This window comes from Macrobrachium rosenbergii, chromosome 47 (genome assembly GCF_040412425.1).
Source record: "Macrobrachium rosenbergii isolate ZJJX-2024 chromosome 47, ASM4041242v1, whole genome shotgun sequence".
Classification (NCBI taxonomy): domain Eukaryota; kingdom Metazoa; phylum Arthropoda; class Malacostraca; order Decapoda; family Palaemonidae; genus Macrobrachium; species Macrobrachium rosenbergii.
The window spans coordinates 45,113,259-45,135,877 of NC_089787.1; the positions used below are offsets into that span (position 1 = coordinate 45,113,259).

General features: G+C 40.2%; 1 pseudogene; it reads left to right on the plus strand.

Moving 5' to 3' along the window:
• LOC136830918 (chromatin-remodeling ATPase INO80-like) overlaps positions 1 to 5,923 on the plus strand; it is a 220,952-nt pseudogene extending 215,029 nt beyond the window's left edge.
• Positions 5,924 to 22,619: the final 16,696 nt, after the last annotated feature.

Below are 22,619 nucleotides of genomic sequence, written 5' to 3' on the forward strand. Positions count from 1 at the left end.
CCAACACATTCATCACAAGTAAGATCTATCGAACACTTTTGTCCTCTACATTTTGCACAGATCGTATGAATATCATAGGTTACTTTGGTCATTCGGGTCTTGCAACCCTCCATACAATATCTAATACTTGATGAAGTGGAATCAGGCATCGTAAATACACTGTAGAAAAACCACTAGACTAAGCTGAAAAGCTACCAAAAATAAATGGTACCTGACCAAATCCTCGGGAAAAGCAAAGAAAAAACCTCGAATTCTCCCACCAAACCATTCAATGTTGACAGTAAAGCCGTCAGAAAAGTAGTGATGATCGCTGTTACATTGTACCTATTGTTCCCCGATAAAGGGCAGGCGGGGGTAGTTACCACCTACACTTTAACAAATGAATCGCTACTGCGAACTTCAAATTTTTAACTGCCATGCAAGTGGAAAGTATAGCTATGTAATTACTTGGTAAGTTACATATATGAAAATAAAATATAAGTGTGTTGCAACCTGTATGGTGTGTGAAGGTCTTGTATAGTGGTCCTACACTATTCAGCTGCATTATTTTTTTTTTCCGTTCATTCCCGCTAGTCTCTTTCCACGTAGTGGTCCTACTTCTTTATTTTTATTCTAATTAGGACAAACCCTTCGGATGAGCCTTAATGTTGTCAAATTCAGAGTTGTAAAATCTGTATATTTAAACAGCTTTTATAAAACTATATTACATATTTTCAGGTATCTGTCACAACTAGTCTCCATTTAGATGATGGAAGTAATGATGGTTCTCTTATTGTTGACGTAGAGTCGCCAGCACCACCTACACCTGGTAAGAATAATGTGCACTTTTGCTCAGTTTGATTGTCTTTTACTTTAATAATTTAAAAGAGCAGTTTTGACTTGTTTTTAGTTTTGTAAAACATAATTTAATTAACACTTGAAAGTAAATTTTTAATATTTTTATACTCGTAAAAGTTTTGATGTGATATTTGTTAAAAGTTATGATGTAATGTTTGTTAAAAGTTATGATGTGACGTTTGTTTCAAAGTTCTTGGATAGAAGCAATGAATTAACTTTATAGTACTGGTTCCAGATTATGAAAATATTTCCATTCACTGGGATTCCATTTTATATGCTCTGTTTTGTTCCTTAAATGTTCCTTTGCACTCATTTTGTGATCTCTTATTTATCAATGAGACTTTTGAGTCATAAAAATGTATTATTGTTATTATTGTAAGACAGGAGTTTAGCTTAACCAAACTACTTGGTATGTGGTTTTTGTGATTGTCATCAGACCAAAACAACTCTAATGCCAAACAAGCTTCAAAGCAATCAGGAACAGTACAACTTCACAGATGCAGTACCAGAGCTGGTAGAGGAACTTAACATTTTCATGATTGCTGTTACAAATGGTTTTTTGTCTTATCTGTGTATGTTTTTTTCAAGGTTCCATTAAAACTCAGATGTAAATGGAAGGAGTCTGTTAGTTAAAATGGGGATGTTATAGGAATTAACATTTAATATTAAAATTACAGATTTTGTTAGCTAAAGAAGAGATTGAAACTTGCCTAGTTGAAGACTCATGTGATTGGACATGGCTATAGGATAAGCTTTATCTTGCTTGTAGCAAGTTTTTATTTTAAAACTTGTTATGGCTAGTCTGATTATAAAGGCATGGTTATTTTAAGTAAAAGATAAGTAAAGAACCCTCTTGAAAAATTATACTGCACTGTCGAATAGGTGAAACTCAGTGTAAAATAGTCTCTAAGCCAGGAAAATTCTGTTAATGAAAAAAAGTTTTATGTTTTTTACTTTTATATCATGATTAACTTGAAATAAATATAGTGTTCTGTTGAGATGTAAGACAAAGACCCTTTTTATGAAATAATTTATGTGTTTTTGCTTCCGAGAGAGAGAGAGTGTTTGGTCTTGGAAAGAGATAGTCATTTACAGTACTGGAAGAAATAAGGTTCTGTTAGACCAGTTAGATGACAAAAGGGATTTTTACATTGCTGAATGATCTTTACTTGTTAATCAACATTTTTTGTCGATATTCTTGAATTGAAAAGGATAATTAGTTTTTACCTTTGGGGGAGATTTTTACTCCATTTATTCCCCATATACAGCCAAGTTAGTACAGCATAACAAAGTTGCAATTTCTTGACATAACTACATTTCAAGCATGATTATGGGACACAATCATGTGTTGTGTTAGCCCTGTGACATAATCAACACAGTTTTCTTTTCAGTCTTGTACTTCCATTTTACAGCATTTTTCCAGTTCAGAATGCTGACGGTATATTGAATAAGTTTTAATCCTTGCAACGTGTTTGCTTGAGAATGTTTAGTAATAATCCCTCCATTAGAGCAGTAATGACCTGACAGTTAAGTTGATTTTTAAGATTTTTTCATATTAATTTGTATATGTATAGTACAGTATTTACCCTTAATTATTTTTTTATTCATTACCTAAATACATTATCATTCATCATTGTTACTGCCTCTAATACCTTGTGATGTAAAGGGCCTCTGTGAAATTATTAGAGTTTTTAATACCAAACTACATTTGATCATGTGTTTGGATATATGGCATTAACCATTTTGTAAATTTCAGTGTCATTAACAGGGAGTGGTATTATTGGAGGTAGTAACCTCCCACCTTCATCATCTGGGGGTACTCCTATTCGGGGTCAGAGGAAGAGAGGACGGCCTAAAGGTTCCACCCTTCGGGGACGATTGTCTAGATCAGCTGATGGGGTTTCTTCATCTCCAGCATCATCAGCAGTTTCTTCATCTGTTGGTGTTGGTGGTGGGTCATCATCACTTCCAGGCAGTGGCTCTCCGGGTATGTTCTGTCTTATGTCTTTATTTTTCATTTAAAGATCAGTAGTATTAATAAAGTATTTAGTGTAATCAAAGGAGACTACATTACCCAATTATCTGCTTATGTCAGTTACGTTTTTTAGAGTTTTATATGTTAACACGCATGGATTTCAAAATATTAAGTTCAAAATAAGTCATCACAAGGAGGATACAATTAGGATATTTAGTTCTGAATATAGTTAGTGTCCACCTCCAGGACTCTTGGGGTGACTGCTATTCCTAAACATTATAGAGCATAAGTGTTTGAGCTGATGCTAGGATTCTGATAAATTAGCAGACGGAAAAGAATATAGATATTTAGCACAAAATATTATATCAGTGGGAAGATTTCACAAAACGTGGCCTGACTTTTTCAGTTTGATGGAAATGTTCCTTGTTTTTTGGATGTTTCCATAAAGTCTTATTCTAATTTTTTAACTAATCCTTAATTAAACCAAATAATATTTTATAAAATAGTGCTTTACAAACAAGAGGTTAATGCACTTAATTTTTTATTGAATTAGAATGCATGGGGATAAAAGGGAGATGGATTAGTGATATTCAAGGTTATTTGAACCATTCTCAAATGGAATTTCTTAAAAATGACATTCAGTACAAATGAATAAGATTGGAAACACAATGTTAGATAAAGAGAACCACCACACACATCATCAAAATGGTCTTCAAATTTTGCCATGTATGGGATGATGGTATTTTTTATTATAAATTTTTGCAATTAACAGTTTATCCATTAGTTGAAATTAGATAAACAGAATGATTCACTAATAGTTTTGTGTCAAATTGAAATTCAGATCTATTAGTACTGCACTGATTTTTTTTCCTTCTTTCTGAATTTCAGGTAGTGGAAACAGTGGTAGTCCAGTAGGTTCTAATGGAGCAGGGGGAAGTGGTCTTCCAATGAAAAGAGGTCGAGGACGACCTCGTCTACTGCCACTAGGCCCTGGCCATCAGGGAACAAGGACCCCACCAGCTTTACCGTTAGCTTTAGGCACAACACTAAATACCCCAAAACCAGATGATAATTCTCAGAAACCTTTTGGTTTTTATACCTGAATGCAATTTTTATAAAAAATTAATTGACATATCATGGAGCGTTTAATGTGGGAATGGTAACCGATACTCATTGTAAAGTTGTTATTTATTTTATTTATTCAAGTTTGTGTTGCTGATGACCAAAACAAAAAGTCAGCCGTCATTTAGGCATTCTTCATGTGTGGAGGAATTAGGCTTAATTTATATTTTAGGCTTGATAAACATTTTTAATATTTGGAATTTGGTGATTTTAGGTATGTAGTTTTCCCAGGCTTAAAAGATTTTAACAGATGAAAATAATTGAAATATGAAAGACGCAAGTGATGAGATTTAGGAAAGTACAGTCAACCCTCGTTAAGACGGACTAATTGGCGGGCCAGGGTGTCCGTTTTAGCCAATAGTCTGGTTTAACCGGCGATATCTATATATACCTATAAATACCTATAAATATACTGTATTTCATTATTTTTATAGAGTATGGATAATAAACCAATGTAGAAAGGTTTGAATTGAAGCTAATGGTAAAATAAGAAAAATGAAGAATAAAACATGATAAAAATTATAGAATTCAGCTGCATATATAGATGCCTAGGCCGAGACATAAACGGATAATTGTTAAGTAAAATGAAGTGGAGTCTCCAAAATGAAGAGTAAGATTTTTTTCCTTTTTTCATTGTTTTATGTTTGTTATTTATTCATTATAGTTTATTATAATCTATATTAATATACTGTTAAATAAATGTGAGATGATTAAGATCATCAGTAATAAAATAGTGGGACAATTAAGACCATAAGTTCACTAACACGTTTTCAACAAAAACATTCCGTAAAACGCAAAAATATACATGATCCAAATTATTGTAATTCAACTTGTGAATTTTAACAGTAAGTAAGACTATAAAATACATTTCATCATATCAGTCTTGGAGAGGGTTGTTTTGTATTGTTACTGATGTCGTCATCTGCAAAACATTTCATCATATCAATCTTGGAGAGGGTTGTTTTGTATTGTTACTGATGTCGTCATCAGTTTACAGTCGTAAATCTGAGGACGGTCCAGGAATATGATTCGCAAGTGATGGCGCATCACCACAACAGACTGTTGTGGGATTTTTCATACCACTGTATTAAAAGTTAAAATTATTGTTCAAATAATTTTCTCATGAAGAAATAATTGTATAAAGCAAATTATTGAGTAATTTTTGCCATCAGCAGTCAAATAATCACGATCATGGCAATGTTCAAACTTCGTGCCGTCATGACACATGTCTATAAATAGAACAGAAGTAGAGGGCTGTCATTGGCTAGCAGATCTCCATGGCAACCAGCCAGCCAATCAGGTTTTAGCTGTATTCTGTCTGAGAAAGAACTTTTGCACAGAGAAGCTGACGATGACATAAGTGCGTGTGTTCTGAATACAAAACTTAGTTTTTAAGTGTATTTTACTGGTTACATGAAGAATAGAATGAATTCCTTCTTATTACTTTGAGTGCAAAATTGTTGGTAGAGGTTCTTCAACAACAAAATATAAATTTTCTTTCCTTCAGAAGGTATTTACTAAAGCTGCATTGGCACACCTTTAAAACAAAATTCTTCTCTTTAATCTCTCGAGGATAGAATTATGCTCACAGGGGGAACTGGCATCTCTCTCATTTGCCAGGTAAACACAGCTAGAATTACGCTGCATATAGGGAACTGGCAATTCTCTCTCTCGTCATTTGCCACATAAACACAAGTATTGTTCAGTACCTCGGCTTTTGTCTTCGTAAAGTTTACCTTTGTCATGTTTTTTCTTTCCTAAAAACCATACAAAGCATTTTTGTACTGTAGCTACCAGTCGGGCAGCAGATTCGTAAAACTGTTGATGCTCAGTGATTGGCTACGATACTTCCTACCGTTCCAGACAATAGCGTTTCTTAATGACGGTACATACCCTGCGCAAGTTAAATGGGTTACAAGTTAAAAGCATTTCAGTTCAGTACAGTATAAATACAGAACAGTATATATAAAATAAAAATATAAATGAAAAGTTTTTTATTTACATTTGGTAAATAAAAAGGAAAACAGTACACAACGAGCGGAGGAACAGTAACTGTCTTATATCATGGTCGAACATTACGAATTTTAAATTGGCTGACCCTCTTCGGTATCCGTCTTATCTGATGTCTGGGCTAATGAGGTCAGGGTTAACGAGGGTCGACTGTGGGAGAAAATTTGCATTTTCATCATAGAAATGGGTGGCTAGAAGTAAAATTATTTGAAATGTAAACATTTTAAATTATAATATATATATATATATATATATATATATATATATATTAGTATATATAAATTTTTATAATATATATATATATATATATATATATATATATATATATATATATATATATATATATATATATATATATATATATATATATATATATATATAGTATATATTTAGATTTGAAGGCCATTATAAAAAAATATTGTAGTCTGGGTTATCTATGAATAAAAATTAAATTACAAAGTGATTTGTAAGAGTTTGTGCAATAATTGAGAGTGATGAATTCTTAAAATTTACTTAAACAACATTGTGTTTTGAACTTTGCTTAAAAATGTAAAGAAGTCTTCCTTAGTTGTCAGAGTAATTGAAAATCAACTGGCCGGTTTATTTATAACCATAGTCCAAAGTATTGTACATAGTATCGTGTAACAGTGGCGTTTTGAGTTGGTTTGGGAAACTATATGGAATCATTTCCACATCTGACTTATGTAAGAAAAAGAGGCTTAGATTTTTTTCTGGGAATGTAAAAATTAGAATTTTATTACTGTATATTGTTTAAAAACAATGTGCTTAGTTGAATATTTTAGATTTATATCTATTTCCTCTGAACAATGGAAAATACAAATTAATAAAATACAGTGTATTGGCTAAATTATTTCAGTGTGATCTTCTTTTGATTAGTCCATTGTACTGAAACGTGTTAGCACTCTGACTTGAACATAGTAGTCTCAAATTAGTCTGTCTGCTGCCTCACCTCACCACTCATCCTACGTCAGTTACTACCCAGTGATGTCAGTCCATTATCAATGCAACATCCATTAACGTGCTTGTCCTTTCTTAGATTGACAGTAGGTTCCAGGAATGAGGCTGAATGAATTGTTTATTTTCAGTCTGTCTTGGGAAGGATTAGTTTGGCTCAGTCACTAGATTCTAAAAACAAGTTATGATGTAGGAAAAGCCTATTTATGGTAGCACTGGGAAGTCCTCAAGGAGTTACCTTTTTGTGGTCTACCAGAGCTCCATTGTGACCACACTAATATCAAAGGATTTTCTTTTAGTGGTCTCATGGCTGGGTGTTGTGTCGTAATGATAAACACTCTAACACATGATGGGGCATGTAATGGACTCAAAGATAAGGGGCACTTTCCCAAATCTTACAGCGACACTGTATACCCAGGTTCTTCCATCGCCAAAATCTGCTAGAAGAAGTGTTTATTGCGCATGTGCCGTCTGCCATATTGTCAACAACAGACTGGCATGAAGACCAAACAACCATTACTTTCTGTTGGTGAATGCAGGATGATCCTTCGCCTAAATCCCATGCCTTTTTGCCAGGGAGGTGGGAGGATTTTGAGGACTCAAGAGTGACTACCAAAAAGAGGTTTTCATATCAGTAACTTACCAAGTGATTACATAGCTATAGTTTCTAACTTGCATGGCAGCCTTTTTTTCAAAATTGTGGTAGCGCTTCAATTGTTTTGTGTAGGTGTCTAGCCCGCCCATTATCGGGAGTACCGGGAACAACTTAGCAGATAACCTCATTGTGTTTCTGCTGGCTCTCGACTAAACCTCGGGTGTTTGCAGCAGCTCTTTTCCATTGGTTTTTGGTTGAATTACTGGACTTCGGTGAAGTATTTTTGCTTCTTTTGAGTAGCCTTCAAGCTTTGATTAGCTTTCAGGATCAGTTTTCTAGTTTTTATTCTTATTATGTCTGATTCAAGTTCATCTAGTTTTCACTACAGTAGCGAAGGTTGCAAAACCAGATTGATTAAATCTTCATATGATACTCATACAATTTGCAGTAAGTGTAGGGGCAGGAATGTAGTAAGGAGAAAACTTGAGCTGAATGTAATCATTGGGACGAGAAAAAGTGGAAGATACTTAAATCTCATCTTGATGAGTTAGAAAGGGATGGGAAGAGAAGGGCGGCTTCTAGAGCCAATAGGTGAGCTACACTTAGCCTAGAATCTACACCTAAACCTGGGTTAGAAGATAACCTTGCTATTCCTTCTATCCCTGTTCCCGCTTTTCTGCTGCTACTAGTCCTCCTACTCTTCTTCCACCTACTCCTTCACCTGGCTCCCTTGCTTCCAACCCTGATGCCATTGCCCATCTCGAGTCTAGGTTTGACAAGAAAATTAACATAGTAGTGAATACAGTGACGGAGTTAGGGCCGTCACCGAAGGTGTTATTGGAAAAAATGCATACAGGTAAAGTGATAAGTGACAGTGTTGTGCAAGTGGAGGAGATGGCTACTTGTCACACCGGTTCTCCTAGACGAAGGTCCCTGTCCTGCTCCCCTGCACCTGGGAAGTCCAAGGGAGGCCAGTGGGGCTTGCCCATGGGTAGTTGACCCCTCAGTCGAGTTGCTTGTGCGTTCCCATGTATCGGCAGACAGCCACTGGAGAGGCGTCTCGCTGGATGTGCACCAGTTATCATCCAGTTCTGAGGATTCCGGCATTGACAGCATGCACCGCAAGCACTTTCTTGATGCATTTCGTCCTCTGAAGAGGCATGCAGATGATGTTGGCTGCTGTTCTCCGCTGCCTGTTAAGCGGTATAAGGGGGCAAATCTCAGCCCACAGCTTTCCGGCAGTTTCGCTGTGGACCTCTCTGTTTCTGCCTCGGTCCGATATCCACTCTCCGCATGGGACAGCCCAAAGACCTCTCTTGAGCGCTCAACAAACACCCTTACTCGGCCGCCAAGCTCCCAACGAACCCTCTCATGCTCCCGTCATTTTCGTCCAAATGCCCGGCTACTCCTGATTGCTCGGCCCCACTTACCAAGTGCCTGGCGCCAGCTTCCAAGCGAAGGGTGCCAGCTCATGAGTGCCCGGCACCAGCTCCAAAACGCCCAGCGCCAGCTCCCGAGCACTTGGTGCCAACTCTCCAGTACCAGTTTCCAGCTTTTGAGTGTCAAGCGCTTGCTCCCAACCGTGGGTCTTCTTCTTTAAACCAAGAGGACCTGTCACTGGCACCCATTAAACAGCAGTTAGGCGAGATTATGAGCTTGTTAAAGAAAGCTCTGTCCACCTCCAAGACTTCGCATGATTCTACCCTGTCTCTGGTCTCCTCAGAAGAGGAGTTTGACCCTGAATCTGCCCCTCCTCCAGCCTATGCAGCTCCCCTTCAATATTTGCTGGTGAGCTTTCCCACCTTTTTTTTGCACCAGCTGCCCCCAGTCTCGCCTGCCTCAACTTTCCTGATAAGGAGCCATCAGGATGACGGATCTTGGCTCCCCAAGTTGGTGCTTTCCTCATCTGCTAAGGCGGCACTCAAGATTGGAGATGGCTTTCTACTAAGAGGGAGCAAGGTAAGGCTTCCTTTGCCTTTCCTCCCTCACACTTAGTATGTAAGAGGTATCTTTTCTATGCCACCAGGGAAGCTTCTTCTTTGGGAGTCGCTGTCTCCTCCCAAGGGGACTTTTCCGGCCTCATCGACTCTTCCTGACACATGGTGTTCTCGTTGACGAAAATAATGTTTTCGTCAGCTGAACTTGACCACCTTGTCAAGGACCTCTTCAAGGTGTTTGAAATTTTCAGTTTCTTGGACTGGACAGTGGGAGCACTAGCCAAGAAGATTGAAGATTGCAAGGACTTGGTGGGGGACTTTGCCTCGGACCGGCTAGGAGTCCTGTCTTGTGCAGACAAGGCATCAGGGATGGCTCTCTTGAGCTTGCAGCTCTTTTCTCTGTGGGAGTTTTGAAGAAAAGAGAATTATGGTGCTCCTTTACCACTAAAGGAGTCACTCAGACCCAGAAGTCAGCTCTTTTATTTTTGCTGTTGGATCCCCATCACCTCTTCCATCAGGATACTGAAGGGAAATTGCTTTGGACCAATCTTCTAGCTCAGTCTTCCAAAAGCCCAAAGGATTTATGTGCATTTGTTCCTAAGAGTCTCTCCACTCCAACAACATCCTTTTCGTGGGAGTAAGCCCAAGTCACAACCTAGGACCCGCTCCAATGTCCGATTTTCAGCCAGAGGTATCTCAAGGAGCTCAACCAAGTCTTGACCCAAGAAATGAGGAAGAAGTCCTTCGTGTGCCAGTGGGAGCCAGACTTCTCGAGTTTTGGGGGAAGTGGAGTATCAGAAGGGCAGAGCAGTGGATTTTCAAGGTTCTGAAGGAGGGCTACTCCATGCTATTCATGGAGAGCATCCCCCTTTAGTCACTTCTCCTATCGTATTGAAACTGCCTACTCAAGAGGCTCAGGGAAACATTTGTCCCTTTTGGAGGAGGCCTCCTATCTCCTTCTAAAGAGAGCCATAGAAGCCAAGGACATCAGCACAGAGGGCTTCTACAAATGTCTGTTTGTGGTCCCCAACTCATTGGGGAGTTGGAGACCAGTCCTCGACGTAAGCGCCCTCAATCTCTTTGTCTGGAAGACAAAGTTCAAGATGGAGATGAACCAGTCAGTCCTTTCATCCATTCACCAGGGTCATTGGATGATAACCTTGGATATGCAAGATGCATACTACCATATTCCCATCCATCCAGACTCCAGGAAGTATCTCAGATTTGTCTTTCCAGGCAAAGTCTTCCAGTTTTGGGCTCCTTGCTTTGGCCTCTCTACGACACCTCAGGTGTTCACTTGAGTCCTCGCCCCTCTAGCAAAATGGCTCCATTTAATATGCATAAACATCAGTCTTTATGTGGACGACTGGCTTCTTCGATCCCTTTTGAAGGAGGAGTGCATGAAGGACTTGCAGAAGATTCTTCTCCTCACTCAGGAACTGGGCATTCTCATCAACCTTCAGAAGTCCCAGTTGACCCCGTTACAGGAGAGTCAAGAGAATCACCAACTGCCTTCAGATGATCCATATTTTTCTAACCCCCTCGTCTTGCTCGGCCCATCAGTGGATGAGCCTACTGGGGATTCTAGCGTCTATTGAGATGTTTGTTAAGCTGGGCAGGGTTCATTTAAGAGTCCTTCAGTTCTACCTCAAGGCCAACTTCTAGTCAGATGCCTGGGATCTAGGTTGGGGAGCCCTTCTGGGGAACCAGGAAGTTTCTGGGACATGTTCCCCAGAAGAACAAAGCCTTCACATAAACGTCAGAGAGTTCAAGGCGATTCACTTAGGTCTTCAATTCTTCTCGGCCATGACCTACAACAAGACAGTGGTAGTTCATGCAGACAATACCATGCCCTTAATGTACATCTGGAAGCAAGGCGGCACTCATTCCTTTTCTCTCTTCCAGGTAGCAAAGGATCTTCTCCCATGGGCAGATCAAAATTGAGTGACACTGGTCATTAGATTTATTAAGGGAAGCTCGGTGTTTTGGCAGACAAGCTGAGCCATCTAAAGCAGGTTCTTCCCACTGAGTGGACTTTGTATCCCCTGGTACGTCGGGATCTTTGGAAGTTATGGGGCAGGCTGACATTGGACCTGTTTGCCACCTCAGGGAACCATTGTCTTCCTCTCTTCTGTTCTCTGGCCCCGGACTCTCAGGCATGGGTGACAGACACCATGCTGCAAAATTGGTCCAGCCTGGATCTTTACGCCTGTCCACCCTTCAACATGGTCAGGGAAGTGCTAAACAAATTCCAATCGCATCACAACATTATGACGACCCTCGTAGCCCCATTCTGGCCTCTGAAAGGGTGGCTTCTGGACCTTCTGTGGTTGTTGGTGGGCTTTCCAAGGTTCCTTCCCCAAAAACTGTCTACTCACACAACCCCACTTCAGGAGATACCACCAAGCATTGTCCATTCTTGCCCTGACAGGCTTCAGACTGTCCAGGAGCTTGTCAGAATAAAAGGGTTTTCAAGAGGAGCTGGAGAGGCTATTGCAAGATGCAGACATCAGTCTTCTGGCTGTGTCTACAGCTTTTTGAAGATGGTGTCTCAGACATAACGTCTCTTCTTCTGAGACATCTTTAACTCAAATTGCGGATTTCCTTCTTTATCTGAGGAACTCTAGGGTTTGTTGTCCCCCACCATTAAGTGGTATCGAGCCATGCTTAGCTCTGTGTTTAAGCTCTGTGTCGTCAAATCCGGATCTTAACCACCTCATCAAGTCATTTGACACTTCCAAGCAGAAGAAGGTCGATCTGGTCTCTTGGAACTTAGACGTGGTGTTGAAGTGGCTAATAGGCTCCTCTTTTGAACCCCTCCATTCTGCCTCTTAGAGACCTCGCTCAGAAGACCCTCTTCCTTGTGGCTCTGGCTACTGCCAAATGTGTCAGCGAGATCTAGGCCATCAATAAGAGGGTAGGATTTTCTCAAGGAGATGCAGTTTGCTGCTTTACCCTAGGTTTCTTAGCCAAGAACGAGGACCCGTCCAAGGCCTGGCCCCTTTCCTTCAGCATTAAAAATTTAATGGAAATCCTTGGCCCTGAGGAAGAAGAAAGGGTTCTTTGCCCTGTTAGAGCCCCAAGGTGTTACCTGAGCAGGACCGAGAAGATCAGAGGGCCATCCAGCAACCTCTGGTGTTCTGTTAAGAACCCTTCTTGCCCTCTTACTAAGAATGCAGTGTCATTCTTCTTGAGGGACCTGATTTCTGACGTGCATTCTTGGATTTAGGAGGACATTTTTCCTACTTTCAGAGTCAGAGCTCATGATGTCCGAGCAGTCGCTACCTCTGTCGCTGTCAGGCACAATATGTCCCTCACTTCCATTCTGCAATCGACCTATTGGAAGTGCAAATCGATCTTTGTGTCTCACTATTTGAAAGAAGCTGAAACATTGTTTGAAAATTGCAGTACCTTGGGGCCATTTTATCTGTGGCTGGCATGATATTGGGGAAGGAAGCATAGGAAGCTCTCTTTTTCTCCTACTATCTCTTTGCCTTGAAGTAAGGTGTTGAGTTTTGGGGAGCCTGGGGGTACAATGTACCTGAAGTACCCACCAGTCTTAGTGGATGGGTTGTGGTTTTTTTCGGCATAGGTGACAGTGTTGTCTGGTTTTTTATGTTGGTACTGCGCCCAGGGCAAGGGCACTTGTTTGTGCTTTGCCAGCGATCAGGCCTATCCTCTGCTGAAAGGCTCCCACTAAAGTAGAGGTGACCCATGGCTCAACCGTCACGCCACTACAGGTTGAGATGGGGGCCAACAAGAGGCAGTATTCACCTGCAGTAGCTCTCTTACCAGGTAAGGAACGACAAGCATTGTTTCAACGCTGGCAATTTTTTCTTTTTCAAAGCCATTACCCTGCCTTAATGTTTTGGAGTAGAATATGTCCTTGTATCCCCACCCCCTTTCAGTGTGGGATTCAGCTATATAATTACTTGGTAAGTTGCTTGTATGAAAATGATATTTTCATATTAAAATTAATTTTCATATATACTTACCAAGTACTTACAGAATCAGAGCCTGCCCCCCTCCCCTCTGATGAACATAACAGCACAAACAGAATGAGGTTATCTGCTAAGTCATTCCCAGTACTCCCAATAGTGGGCGGGGCTAGTCACCTATACAAAACAATTGAAGTGCTACCAAGATTTTGAAAAAAAGGCTGCCATGCAAGTTAGAAACTATAGCTATGTGATTACTTGGTAAGTATATATGAAACTTAATTTTATTGTGAAAAGATCATCTTTCCTGCGTTAAAACGTGTTTTTTGATAGTGTAGTTGCTTCTTTTGTCCTCAAGAAGTGCTAAAAAGAAATTGATGAAAAGGCTCAAGCTCTCAATTTTTAATCCCAGCACCCCAAAGAAAAAACATTTCTGGTCCGAGGTCAAGCCACAAATTTCAAGCCCCAGTCTTTATTCCAAATTACTCAGGGATTGGTACCAAAGAACAAGAAACTATACATGAACTTATGTTTTTAGATGTGGTTCAACATTGGCTTACCTAAGCATGCTGGGTTTGGTTGCAATACTGTCGCCCATCTCCCAGCGATAGCAAGCATACTCACCATCAAGAAGACCCCTGGTTTTACGCTGTAGCGCCTAGGGATTAGGGCTACCATGCCACCTACTGATACACAGTGTAGTCAAATTTGTTAGAGCTCGTAGCAATAATAATGTTTTAAAAATACTGTCTCTGATGACCACCCTGTACATTTGGAGACTTCTTCTGAAGAGACATTTCTGAAGAAGGCCAATGACGTACTTACTTTCCTAATATCATGTGACCCAAGAGAGGATGTAGATTTGCCTTTGTAATAAGAGACACTAAAATTATTCTCATCCCTTGTAGAGAGAGTGGTTTGTTTGTGTTAGGGTGTAGGAAAATCGGACCTCTGGGATGTTTGCCGTGACTTCTAGGTAAACCTTAAGTGCTTGAACCAGGCATAATGTCTTGTCTGCTAAATTGAGTTTTCTTATCAAATAGAGGATTTCCTTCTTAAAGGATGCACATTCTTGGCTAGGAATGATGGACCAAGGGACAACAATAATTGATAGTCAGCTGTTTGTTTGATGTATCTTCCATGTCTAAGAGAGCCCAGTTCACTAATATGAGCTCCTGAAGCAAACGCAATCAAGAACATCGCCTTTTGCAGCATGTGAGTTGTGGTTGTATTGAGTCGTTGATAGAAGTCTAAGCACCTTGTTCAGGTACCAAGTAATTGGAAGCCTTATGAGAGTGGTTGTTTGTAGTGCAAAAGACCGGAAAAGGGAAGTGACAATTTCTATACTAGAGTCAATCCCAAATCCATAAAGCAAGGGTTCTGTTAATGCTGCCTTTTATGCCATGATTGTTGTAACCACAAGGTATTTGTCTTCAAAAAGGTATATAAGAAATTTTAAAAGTGTTTACATGGAGATTTAAAGTGGGCTTTCAGTATAGATATAATCTAACCACATCTTCCACATGGACTGGTATTGTCGGATAGATGATGTCCGTAGTTATTGCACTAGGTACCTAGCAATATTGGGCGAGTAATTTTCACGGTAGACAATATTTAAAAATCTATGTGTGAAGGCCTTGGCTCAGGAAGGAGGATGGATAGAACAGCAGACTGTAGTGAAATTGATCTCTTCTCTCATTGTTGGAGTAATAGGAACCAATGCCTCTTTGGTTAATTTGGGATTATTAAGTAAGCTGTTCCTTTGTAGGGTAGAAGCTTGCTCAAAACCTTCAAAATCTGGGACAATGGAGGAAAAGGGATACCATCCTCCATTTGTTCCAGTCTTGTAGGTGGGCATCTCTTGCTGTTGCTCGACTGTCCAAGCTGGGAAACACATGCTGGGAGTTTGTGATTCTTGTATGTGGCGAACAGGTCCACTCCCAGTTGTGGAAGCATATCGGCTGTTGCTTGAAAATAGTGGTTGTCTAACATCCGCTCTGTTGAGGCTGTCGTTTTCCTTGATAGAGAGTCTGCTATTACATTGAGAGCCTCTGAGGTGGATTGCAGACAAATGCCACTTCCTTGATAATGCTAAAGGATGACTGTAAATAGCATTATCATATTGAGAGGGGGTGAACGTGATCCCAACCTCTTGATGCAGAACATTTCAGTCATGTTGTCCAGAACCAACAAAATTTGTGTCGTCTGGAAGTTTGAGTTTTGTGAGAGACAGAGACAGCCATCAGCTCCATGAATTTGATATGACAATTCCTCAGAGTAGCTGACCATCTCCCTGCCACCAGACCATCCTCCCAATGTCCTCCCAACCTGTCAACGAGGCATCTGTGTGTATTGTCACTCTGACAGACGAAGGAGACAGGGTGACCTGTTTCGCCAGAGATTCCTTCCAGGTCCAAGGCCGAAGTATCTCCCCAACTTTTTGATTCTTTTGATGAGGTCAGTCTTGCATTTTGTTTCCTGCTTGTGATGGCCAGAATTTGTTCACATTTTTTAGTTGCAGCCTGAGTATTGGATCTATTACTGAAGCGAACTAGGGCAGGCCCATCATACGTTCTAATTGCTGTCTGGAAACTCTGGGCTGTGCAAAGACCGTTTGAGGTCTTAACTTATTCTGTTTTGAGTATGATAGGAAGAGAGAACTGGCCGTGAAGAGTATCCCAACACAGCCCCATCCACTGAAAACGTCTGCTTTGCGTGAGGCGGGATTTTTTCCAATTTATTATAAAACCTTTTGACTGGAATCTGTTGACCACTGCTCTTATGTTTTTCAAGCACTCCTTTTGTTTTTTGTGTGCCTCCAGAGTAACCAGTCGTCTAAGTAGGCTACTAGTTGTATTCCTTCTTGTCTGAGTTCTCGAACAACTACTGTTGCTAATTTTGTAAAAATTCTTGGGGCAATGTTTAGCCCAAAGGGCATGACTTTGAACCTGTACGTATCTTTCCCTATCTGGAACCCAAGAAAACGGCAGGAGGGAATGGCTATAGGGATGACTTTGAACCTGTACATATCTTTCACTATCTGGAACCCTAGGAAGGGCCATAAGGGAACGGCAACAGTCGTCTTCCGAAACTTTTGGTAAACAATGTGCTTGTTCAATGTTGATAGGTTGAGGATCACTCTTCCTCCGGGACACTGAAGAGACGTGATTGGTGGCAAATATACGCATGTTTCTCTGTGGCTTCCTTTAAAAGAGCCTTCTGCACGTAATCTTCCCGAGAGGGATCTGGTTTTTGGAAGAGCCCCTTTAAAAGAGGGGGGCGGGGGGAGCATGAGACCATTTCCACCCCAGCCTGTTGAAAATAATGCTGTGTCCCTAAGGGGAAGACTTCCATTGCCTGTTGTGTTGTTGAAGCCAATCCTGGACTGTACAATTCCTATTGGTATCCACTTTTTCCTCTGCCTTTGCCCTTGATAGGTATTCCAGGTTTTGCTTTTCCTTTTCCCCTTTAAAAGGGTCTTTGGACCTTGTGAAAAGGATGTCCCTGATGTTGTAATTGTCTCTTTGTAGGGAGTTGTCCCTTCTGAACACCTACCTGTTTTTGAGGAGAATTTTGGGATGACTGAAGGCTTTTATGATTTTATATCATAGCGAGTCTTTTTTGGGTTGGGTAAAGGGAAGTGTTGGGCTTTTTGTTTCCAGAATTCCCCTTTTCCCAGTAGAACATACACTGTACAATTTTATTTGCGGGCTTGCTCATTAAGTTGAGCCACAACAGACTCCTCAAACAGGGCCTTACAAAAGGAGTAGAGTGTAATAATGAAGTCAAATTGGGGAATGACTTGTTGGGGCCTTAAAATGTTTCCATTTGCACTTTTATGGACTATTCTAGAAAGTCATAGAGTGCTTCCCATAGGGTTCTCATAAGAATTTTTGGCCACAACAGCAATACTTGTTTTGGAATCTTCTGGAAACCTTTTGGTGTCAACTTCCAGGAAGGTGGTAGAGATTATAATAGTAAGGAGGCAGATCCTAGCATGAAATTCTGCCAAGGCTGTTCCCTCTCAGATTTTTCTCATAGGCATCCCAAACTGTTGAGGTGCTATATCTAGAGGGAACTTTTTCCTTTCAAGAGGGAGTTGAAGCATTGCTCATTCCTTGTGGAATTATTCGAATCTGGGATGACTGTGGCAGTTGGTTTAATTCTGCCATTGTCGTTTGTTTTCTAATCACTACAAAATTCTGGAAATCTGCCTTGACATGATTTATCATTTTGAAAGCAAAGGGACAGAAGGCTGGGGCTACTTGGTGAGCAAATTGAGTCTTATTCAAAATGAAGGTAGGGATCCATTTTCCGTTGACTTGGTGAAGGGTTTCTTCTAAAGCTTTTAATGCTATAAGTACAGGTAGGAGAACCATTTCTTTTATTGGTTTCGCCATGTCTGCTGAAAGTGGTACCAGGCGTCATTCTGTATTAGGGAATGCTACCCTGTCTCTAAATTCCACATGTACAGCTTCGATCATGTTTTTTTTCTCTCATTAATTAGATACTTCCCATCGGGAGAGAAAATGCACATAGAGGCATCTCACCAAGGATTATTAGTATCATCAGGGGTGAGTATTGGAGCCTCTATTATGTTTTGATCTGAAGTATTGTAGTCCGAACTGGCCATTTTGATGTTTCCAGTCGGAATCCTAACATTAGACCTTGTTTTAGCAGAGTTTGTATCCACTCTAACTTTTTGGTTAAAAGATGCAGTACTTTTACATGTTGGGTGTATAGGGCTGATCTAATTTCCTTTTCGGAGTCATGTATCATATCCCTTATATATTGCCGTTCTGTGGCAAGAACATCTTTGATGTTACTCATAATTTCCTTACGGAATTGATCAAATGTCACAGACGGTGTATCCCTTTTGGGGGAGTTTGCGCAATCTGAGATTCAACAACTAAGCTACAACTGCCTGTTAACCAAGGGGCAGAAGTCCTGGGTGTGTTACTGTAACCCTCTGAAAGTGTAATCATTTCAGTTAGGTGGATCCTAGTACTGTGCCCCTTTTGGGGGAAAGATCCTCTTCAGCAAGGTGGATCCTAGTACTGTATCCCTTTTTGGGGGAAAGATCCTCTTCAGCATCTGATAGCTGCATGGGGGATAAAATTCCTTCTGGAAGGTTTCTCCCATGGCTAGCTAAAATTGTGTCCCTGATCCTTTTGGGTTCAGCAGGGTCATTTCAGTAGCAACGTCCACGTCATGTTCATTAGTAGGAATGTCACCCCCATGTAAAGGTTCCTCTACTTCCTCCGCAGGATTAACCTGGGAGATACTGGGGAGTGATGTTACTGGGTTTTGGCCCAAACATAGATCTTGTTCTGAGAAAACAGTTAAATATCTACTGCTGGAGTTCTGCCGGAAAAATATAATGTCCCCCTTCCTCACCCCTACTGAACCCTAGGACCCATGGAGGCAGCTTAAAGTGAGCTGTTTCATCCTTAAAACTTGCTGCCAGGAGCATACCACAAATTTTGCACGTACCTAGCGACCAACCAGATTTTCCTTGTTTTTTACAAGAACTATGCTCATAGTAGGTGGTATGGGCCGTACCCACTGGCAAAAAATGAACTGAGCAATTTGCCTTGGAGCACTTGAGCTGAGGATCCTGCATAATGGCAGCCCAGTACTGATAAAACAAGTTATTAGAAACTGGTTAGTACTGATTGTCTGCAATCCTTATGTAGATAGTATATTCAATATTAAAGACTAATTTTATAAGTGTGCAGCTGTAATATATTTTATTTACCATATTATGTCAAATTAAACACTCAAGATTTAGGTTAGTTTTGACACCAGTATATGGCTGTATTAATTATACACTGTTAGTCCTTTTGCAAGGGCTATGTGAAATTTAATTTTGAATGTCATGCTATTCAGGCTAACTGCTATAAACTAATTTTTTTTAATTAACCCAAGCTACTGTTTTATATGGCTTAGGTTAATGCTTCTAGCATAATCTACGTTATGCTAAGAATAGAGGATTTTTTAGAGGGTTCTCGCTTAACCAGTTCTAGACTTATTTAAAATACTTAAGGATATAAACAATACAGGAAAGAACCCTCTTATAATCTAGTCTGCTGTTTTATCTGGCCAAGACTGCCTTTTATCTGATATTCGGCCATTGCTTTATTTAATTTGAACTACTGTTCTGGGCTGATAGTAGGATTAAAAAATGGATTCCTACATAATCTGGTTCGGCTACTGCTTGATCTAGGTTTATATCACCTCTAAGGATATAGGCTACATAAGAACCCCAGTAATATGTAGCCTTACAGATGAGCTACAGAGTCGTAAAACTAGGTTATCGTTTTATCAAGCAGAGGATACTGTTTATATCTAACCCTAGGCTATTTGGTCTAAACTTGATTTAGCAGAAAAGACATTGTGCCCAAAAAGTTAAGTATACCTTAGTTTAACCAGACCACTGAGCTGATTAACAGCTCTCCTAGGGCTGGCCCGAAGGATTAGACTTATTTTACGTGGCTAAGAACCAATTGGTTACCTAGCAATGGGACCTACAGCTTATTGTGGAATCCGAACCACATTATAGTGAGAAATGAATTTCTATCACCAGAAATAAATTTCTCTAATTCTTCATTGGCCAGCCGGAGAATCAAACGCAGGCCCAGCAAAGTGCTAGCTGAGAGCAATATCGACCCGTCCAACGAGGAACTGACATTATGCCCAGTTCAAGCACTTAAGGTTTACCAAGAAATCACGGCAGACATCCCAGAGGGTTTGATTTTCCTACACCCTAACACAAACAAACCACTCTCTCTACAAGGGATGAGAATAATTTTAGTGTCTCATTAAAAAGTTAAATCCACACGCATTTCCTAGGTCACATGATATTAGGAGAATAAGTACATCGTTGGCCTTCTTGAGAAATGTCTCTTTTGAGGATGTTTCCGAATGTTCAGGATGGTCATCAGAGACAGTATTTTTAAAACATTATTGCCACGAGTTTGAACAAATTTGCCTACACTGTGTATCAGTAGGTGGCATGGTTAGTCCTAACCCGTAGGCACTACAGCAGAAAATCAGGGGTCTTCTTGACAGTGAGTATACTAACTATCTCTGGGAGAAGGGCAACAGTACTGTAACCAAACCCAGCATGCTTAGGAAAGCCGCTGTAGAACTACTTCCTAAAACATAAGTTCCTGTATAGTTTCTTGTTGTTTGGTACCAAACCCTGAGTAATTTGGAATGAAGACTGGAGCTTGAAATTTGTGGCTTGACCTTGGACCAGAAGTGTTTTTTCTTTGGGGTATTGGGATTAAAAATTGAGAGCTTGAGCCTTTTCGTCAATTTCTTTGTAGCGCTCCTACACTAAATCAATGCAACTACGCTATCTCAGTCAATGCAAATTCAGACTTCCATAATTCGAGAATGACTCAACTTATTTACCTGACGTTTGCTTTTTCCAATAAAATGAACCAACATACTGGGTGTCGATTTGGAGCCTCATGGCTGTGGCAGGATTTCCCTCGGAGCTATGGAGCCTCAAAGTTGGCATTTTAATTTTTACAATCAAAATTCTGGCTTCCATAACTCAAGAACGCCTTGACGTATCGATCTGAAATTTCCGTTTTTTAACAGAATGAACCAAAATACTATGGGTTCATTTGGAGACTCATGACGGGGGTAGGATTCCCCTCAGCTACGGGGCCTCAAAGTTGGTCTTTTAATTTTTACAATAAAAATTCAGGCTTCTATAACTTAAGAATGCTGCAACGTATTGATCTGAAATTTGCAATTTAAATAGAATGGACCAAAATAGTGGGGGTCCATTTGGAGCCTCCTGTCTGTGACAGGGTTTCCCTCTCGGCTACGAGGCCTCAAAGGTTGGCCTTTTAATTTTTATGTTAATTCAGGCTTCCATAACTTAAGAGTGCCTCAATGTATTGATCTAAAATTTGCAATTTTGATAGAACAGACCAAAATATTTGGGGTCTATTTGGAGCCTCCTGTCCATGGCAGGGTTCCCCTCTAAGCTATGGAGCCTCAAAGTCGACCTTGGCATGTTTCCAGTTTCCACAAATCAAATTTCAGGCTTCCATAACTCAAGAATGGCTCAATGTATTGATCTGAAATTTGTAATTTTAATAGAATGGACCAAAATAGTGGGGGTCCATTTGGTGCCTCCTGTCCCGTGACAGGGATTTTAAAAATGCCACCTGCATTACCTACAAGGCTACAGGAACCTTCAAACTGAAAAATGACACATGGAATACAAGCAACAGAGTGCCAATGATAAAAGGCTACCAGCTATATAATTGGTAAAAATGAACCTTGCAATTCAAAACTGACACCTGTTACTCTGGTGAAGAAAGAGTTCAGTGAGGATTTTGGAGACAGCGCAAAGGCAGTGTCATTTTCTAAAAGTAGAGAATAGTGATTCATGTAATAATGGCACCTCTGTCGGTTCCGGAGTAAATCTTTGGCAAGGGGTCCTTTTTGTGGGTTTGATTACGAGGCCCAGAGGCCCAATTTAGCCAGGAGCCTTGCATGGTGGAGGTGGCATTTTCTAAAACTAGGCTATATATACAAAAAAATAAAAGTCCAGCTGCCGAGAAATAAAACTTCTCACAAATTTCGACCTAACCAACTCTTCTTAGTACAATTCCATTAATTCTGGAGTTCCAAAATTTTTTTTGGCCAATATTTCCCCGTTTTCCACCAATCAATCAATGCAAATTCAGACTTCCATAATTCGAGAATGACTCGACTTATTTACCTTACGTTTGCTTTTTCCAATAAAATGGACCAAAATACTGGGTGTTGATTTGGAGCCTCTTGGCCATGGCGGGATATCCCTCAGGTACGGAGCCTCAACGTCAGCCTTTTAATTTTTACAATCAAAATTCAGGCTTCCATAACTCAAGAACTCCTTGACGTATTGATCTGAAATTTGCATTTTTTAACAACGTAACTAAATGGGGGTTCATTTGGAGCCTCATGTCCATGGCAGGGTTCCGCTCTCAGCTATGGGGCCTCAAAGTCAACATTGGCATGTTTCCAGTTTCCACAAATCAAATTTCAAGCTTCCATAACTCAAGAATGGCTCGACATATTGATCTGAAATTTGCGATTTTAATAGAATGTACAATAATAGTTGGGGTCCATTTGGAGCCTCCTGTCCGTGAAAGGGTTCCCCTCAGCTACAGGGCCTCAAAGTTTGCTTTGGAATTTTTATAATCAAAATTCAGGCTTCCTTA